The sequence below is a fragment of the Cetorhinus maximus genome, chromosome 22 (genome assembly GCF_964194155.1).
Source record: "Cetorhinus maximus chromosome 22, sCetMax3.hap1.1, whole genome shotgun sequence".
Classification (NCBI taxonomy): Eukaryota; Metazoa; Chordata; class Chondrichthyes; order Lamniformes; family Cetorhinidae; genus Cetorhinus; species Cetorhinus maximus.
Genome location: NC_135900.1, coordinates 5,714,812 through 5,720,815, shown reverse-complemented (window position 1 = coordinate 5,720,815; position 6,004 = coordinate 5,714,812).

The window sequence follows — 6,004 nt, the reverse complement described above, 5'->3', positions numbered from 1 at the left end:
TGGCATGCACCAATGCTTCAGATTGCCACTTGACACATAGTGTGCTTTATCTTTATATACACAAGGGAAGATTAACTTGAATGCAGTTGGCTGCACTTTGAGAATTAACTTTAAAGAACATAATCTGCTGTGACCTTCAGAAATACGATTACTTTATAATTAGTGGAGTTCAACAAACAAAGGGACTCTGGCCTTTTGTTCCTCTGGATATAACCATCACTGGCAAGGCCACCATTTTACTTTTATTCCTTCATGGGATGTGGGCGCTGTTGGCCGGGCCAGCATTTATTGCCCATCCCTAATTGCCCTTGAGAACTGAGTGGCTTGCTAGGACATTTCAGAGAGCATTTAAGAGTCAACCACAGATTCAGACCAGCTAAGGACAGTAGGTTTCCTTCCCTAAAGGACGCCAGTGAACCAGGTGAGTTTTTACGACAGTCGGCAATGGCTTCCGGTCATCATCAAACTTTTAATTCCAGATTTTTATTGAATTCAGATTTCACCATTTGCCGTGGTGGGATTCGAACCCAGGTCCTCAGAGCATTACCCTGGGAATCTGGAATACTAGTCCAGTGACAATACCACGATGCCCACCTTTAGTTTCCCTGCAAGTTGGAGGTGGGTCACCATCTTGAGCTGAAGGAAAAGCCAGTTCAAGATGTTCAAATACCAGTAAAAATCAGGAGTACTGGCACCAGTAATACTGGGGTTCCATTTTTAAAGTATACAAGACCAGTTCAGACAAGTTTTACTGGCACCCTTCATTTCCAGGTCTCAGTGTTTTTTTCCTTTTGAGATTGTTATGCCAGTTAAGCAGGCATTGAAAGCAAACCACATTCGGGGACTGGAGTTACATAGAGGGCTGGATTTCAAAGCACCACTGAGGGAGGGATTGGTGGCAGACAGGTGCCAAAAGCATTGGCACTGGTAGGCCTACCAGTTCCCCGACAGCTCTCTTACCCTCCGTTGCGGGATGCTCTCCCTCTCAGGCTGGAAAAACCCCTAAGAAGCTCTCCAGCTTCGATAGCCCCACTTGTCATCCTTAATTGGACAGGAAAACTGTCTTCATGCCACCATGAAGACCCTTGACAGCTTTCCTAACGGGGGCCTTGAGTCATATTCACCAGTGGCCATTTTCAATCTGAAGTCCCTGGACATGGTTGGCACTGAAGAGGCGCATGCCCATGAACCCTCTCTCACTCAGGTCAGGTCACAGAATTCCCCAGACACTCTCTGACCCCTTTAGACGGTCTGGTGTGTTCTGGCAAAGCTGAAACAGTGGCAATGGGTCTTGTCCAATCCTCAATTCCTTCCTTGTCTGCAGCTATCTTCTCTTTACAAATGTATAGCACATACGTCAACACAGTCCCTGCTCTATTCTCAGAGACCTACTTCAGCACCACCGCCTGAATCTTAACGCTCGTCGGCCGCACACAATCGGCGGGCCCAGAAGTGGACGTGAAATGCACCTCTGCCCGTGATTGGCCCCCCCGTACACAATTTCATGCTGGTTGGCCAATTAACGACCAGTCAACGTGAAACGTATGCTAAGAAAGGCTCAGCACTGCCAGGCGGTGCGGGAAGAGGGCGGGTGCCAAGGGAAGGGAGGGTGTGGGCTGGCGCCCCCTGGAGGCTGATGGGCTGCTGTGGCGTTGCCTCGGGGAGCTGCAGTAATTTAACAACGAAATGAGCTCAATAAACTGTTGCAAACTGTGACAATACTGTAAACGCAGGCTCCTGGCAGCAGACTGCATGGCAGATCACCCCACAAATGTCTTCTTTTATTTTATTTTATTTAAACCCTGGGCATTTCACCCTGCTCTTGTTGTGAAAACATGAAGGCCGCTGGCCGATTGGCCCATCCGCCCACCGTAAAAGTGGACGGATGGCGTAAAACCGCTGACAAGTGGCTCTTTAATGGATTTAATTGCCCGCTTAATTGTCGGCAGGCGTGCTTCCAAGTCCCAGGCGTGCCCGCCGAGCCTAATGTTGCATGCGAGCGCGATGATGTTGGGACGCATGCCTGACATCTTCTCACACAGTTTCAGGTGACTCTGGGTCAGGCGCGCACCCACACGAACAGCGTAAAATTCTGGCCCAGGATCTGTTCAAAGACTTCCGTTTTGAGAGAACCCTGCTTGTTTCCTCCTTACATGGGTTCTCAATGTGTTCTCAACTGCCAAACAGAAACAGAGGTTGACCCAATCCCACTGCAATTAGCTTTCTATTTACCCTTTGCTTCTTAGCTGTTCAGCCCCATGGCGACCCAAGGTCACGTGGGCATTCCTTGAAATCCAATGATGTCACAATCAGGAAACCAGTTAATCCTCTTTCAGTTCACCCTGGCCTTAAAGGGGACATCACACAAAAAGGAAATGCATGCTTTTCCTAAAGCACATGAGTCATCACATTAGTTCAACATCTACCATCTTGGTAGTCAAATGATACAACAATAATGGAGTTGTTGACTAATCACAGTGACCAATCTCTATCAATGACGCTACTACAGACTCAGACATGGGGCTGGATTTTACGTCTGCAAATTGGGCAGGCTGCATCCTGTGTGACCGCGAAATAAGGCATGCTGATGTCAGGTTGGCAATATGACATCATCACACCAGCCTCCAAATTAAAGAAGGTGATTGGGCACGGAAATTGGCAGCCCACCTGTCATTTTGAAATGACTAATAAGTAAGATATTGAGGTTGTTCACGATCTGCAATGTTTTGTTGCCAACTCCACTTTTTGGGCATTAGAGGTGGATAATTTTGGGAGGGTTTACGACAGCAATGACAAGGTGGCCCAAGAGCAGCCACTGGAACCATGGCTGAGTGTAGAAGCAGATTCTACTGGTGAAGGTGGCAGTGTCTGTATGTTTCTTAATGTCGTTTTTTTTAAAAAAACTTTTACAAACCTGCCATAAGAAATTAAGAAAGATTCAGGCAGCAGAAGGGTCTGTACAATTTTAGCCGTGACTGACTGTCCCAGCTGGAGGCAATACCCCTCTGCCACGTGAGGTCCCAGTCTACAATGCCGACTGGGCTGCGGAGCTCCCCTTTGCACCTCCCATTGGCCTTCTTCCCACTGGGGCGCTGCTAATTGGCCCTCTGACGCTTGATTGGATGAGCTGAGATGGCGGGGTGGGGGTGGGGAGCGAGCAAAACACTCCGTTTCCATTCTGCCTCCCTCGCCCCCATGGAGAGATGTAAAATCCAGGCAATGAGGTGAGGAAAATGCCCAGTGCTGGAGAGCTTTGGGAATCATAGGTCCCAAGTTCACCTGTTTCTCCCCAGCTCACCAAAAGTTGGATCTCATGTTACTCATACTATATCTCAAAATGTTATTTTAGAAAGAGGGGGATAGAAATTCACCAGAAACTGCAGAGAGCCAGTACCATGTTTCAGGGCATTCTGTGGAAGGGTTTGAACCCCAGAAAAGTGTTACTATCAGGAGACCGGGGAGAACATTGCTTTGGAAAGGTGCAACAAGGGCTACGTGGAAAGGTTAGACAGACTCCACTGGAGTTTAGAAGAGTGAGGGGTGACTTGATTGAAGTATCCAAGATCCTGAACGGCCTTGACAAGGTGGACGTGGAAAGGATGTTTCCTCTTGTGGGTGAGTCCAGAACTAGAGGGCACTGTTTTAAAATTATGGGTCGCCCTTTTAGGATAGAGATGAAGAGAAATCTTTTCCCTCTGAGGGTTGTGCAACTTTGGAACTCTCTGCCTCAGAAGCAGTGGGAGGTGGGATCATTGAATATGTTTAAGGAGGAGGTAGATAAATTCTTGTTAGATAAGGGAAGCAAAGATTATCAGGAGTAGATGGGAATGTGGAATTCAAAACACAAACAGATCAGCCATGATCTTAATGAATGGCGGAGCAGGCTCAAAGGGCCGAATGGTCTACTCCTGTTCCTATTTTCATATATTCGTATGTAACCATTCAGGTAAACTGAACGGTCAGCAAACTGAAGGGACAGGAACAGACCCTGACTTCCATGCCCAAGTTCCTGACATACCCTCTCCTCAGTCAACATCCTGCTCCAGAACATACCACATTGTAAAAGATTTAAGCAAAATACTGCGGATGCTGGAAATCTGAGATAAAAACAGAAAATGCTGGAAAATCTCAGCAGGTCTGTGGAGAGACAAACAGGGTTAACAACTCAAGACTGTATGACCCTTCTTCAGAGCTTTCAAGCTTTGTGTAAAAGATTTACCCTGCTTTCATTTTAGCACAGCACCTGCATTTGAATATTATAGTGTGCACTCAAATAATGCTCTGGATTAAAAACGCGAAGGCTTTAGAGTGCAGAAAGGATTCACGAGAATGGTTCCAGGGATGGAGGTCTTCAGTGATGTGGAATGATTGGAGAGGCTGGCTGTTCCGGGAAAGCAGATCTTCAGTTATGATAATAGGTTGGAGAAATTGGGACTGTTCTCCATGAAGCAGAAGGTTGAGAGGAGGTTTGATTGAGGTATTCAAAATCATGAGGGGGTCAGGACAGAGTAGATAGGGATACTTGCCTTTATTAGTCGAGGCATTGAATACAAGAGCAGGAAGGTTGTGATGGAGCTGTATAAAGCGTTAGTTCGGCCACAGCTGGAGTTCTGTGTGCAGTTCTGGTTGCCACAGTGTGTTTATTTTTCCCAAAGGTTACTGATAATATGAGCACTATGAAAGATTTATATTATGTGAAAGGTAAAGTTCCAAAGACATACCGGAACAATGGAAATTGCATTAAAAAGGGAGAAAAATGTATAAAGGAGATGAGGCTATGTGTAAGAGGAGAAGGAATTCTAAGATCTAACAAGTGTGAAAAGCCTCCAACCTCTGGGCATCAAGTTGCTGTCTACAGGAACCAAAGCTGAGAAAACTCACTTCGAATTCCACTGTCCAGAGCATCATGTTGCTTTGCCTGGGTCTGTTTAAATATTTTTTTAAGCCGTTGTCTTACTGAAGGTGTAACTGGGAGCCAGATTAATTAGGAGTTTTAGGAGTTATTATAGTAGTAATTTTTAGACCTATCTATGTGCTTGAAATCTTTTCTTTTGTTAATAAATGTTTAATTTAGATTTGTAAAAATCTCTAGCGTCTTGATGGACTTATTACTATTGAAGGCAGGGCACATCTCAAAATAAAATGCAAATTGCAAAACAGTTGTGACCGTGTGATCGAGTTTCCCTCGTGGATTTAATCCACCTGACAGATGTCATCTGCCACGTCATAACAATGGTCAGTATTTAGTTTTTCTTAAGATTATTTATCTACTTTATTTATAGCCAAGACCTCATGGTTGTTCTCTGGACACAGACTGATCTGTGTCTTGCTACCTTGGTCATCTGCCCCTGACGTCATGCTTACATCATCATTAACATCATTGTCTAATTAACATAACCATTAACCCTTTACTCTACAAGAAGCAATGGCGACATGAGGAAAAACGTTTACACGCAGCGAGTGGTTAGGATCTGCGCTGTCTGAGAATGTGGTGCAGGCAGATTCAATCAAAGCATTCGAAAGGAAACTGGATAATTATCTGAAGAGAAACAATTTGCAGGGCTGGAGGGAGAGGCAGCGGAATGGGACTCGCTGTGTTGCTCTTGCAGAGAGCTGACAGCAGCATGATGGACCAAATGGCTTCTTTGTGTGCTGTAACCATCCTATGATTTTGCTTCAGGATGAACGATATCATTATCTCCGGCACCGCGCAATTCTGATGGATTTTGGAGTTGGCTACGCAGACCATGGAGTTGTTCCCCTGCTTACCCGCAATCTCACATTGCTGAGAAAAACAAACTCTGAGTAAATCGACAGAAGCAGCAACCATGCTATTTTTGAAATTGGAATGAGAAAGCTTGCATCTGTTCAGATATTCAAGTGAGCTGACACTCAGCTTATAGGATTAGGTCAGAGAATGCAATTGCAGCAAAGCCAGTAGTCAGCTTAGTTCAGATTTAATAGGGGATAGTGATTGCTTTTACCGCTAAACCACGAGACTAAA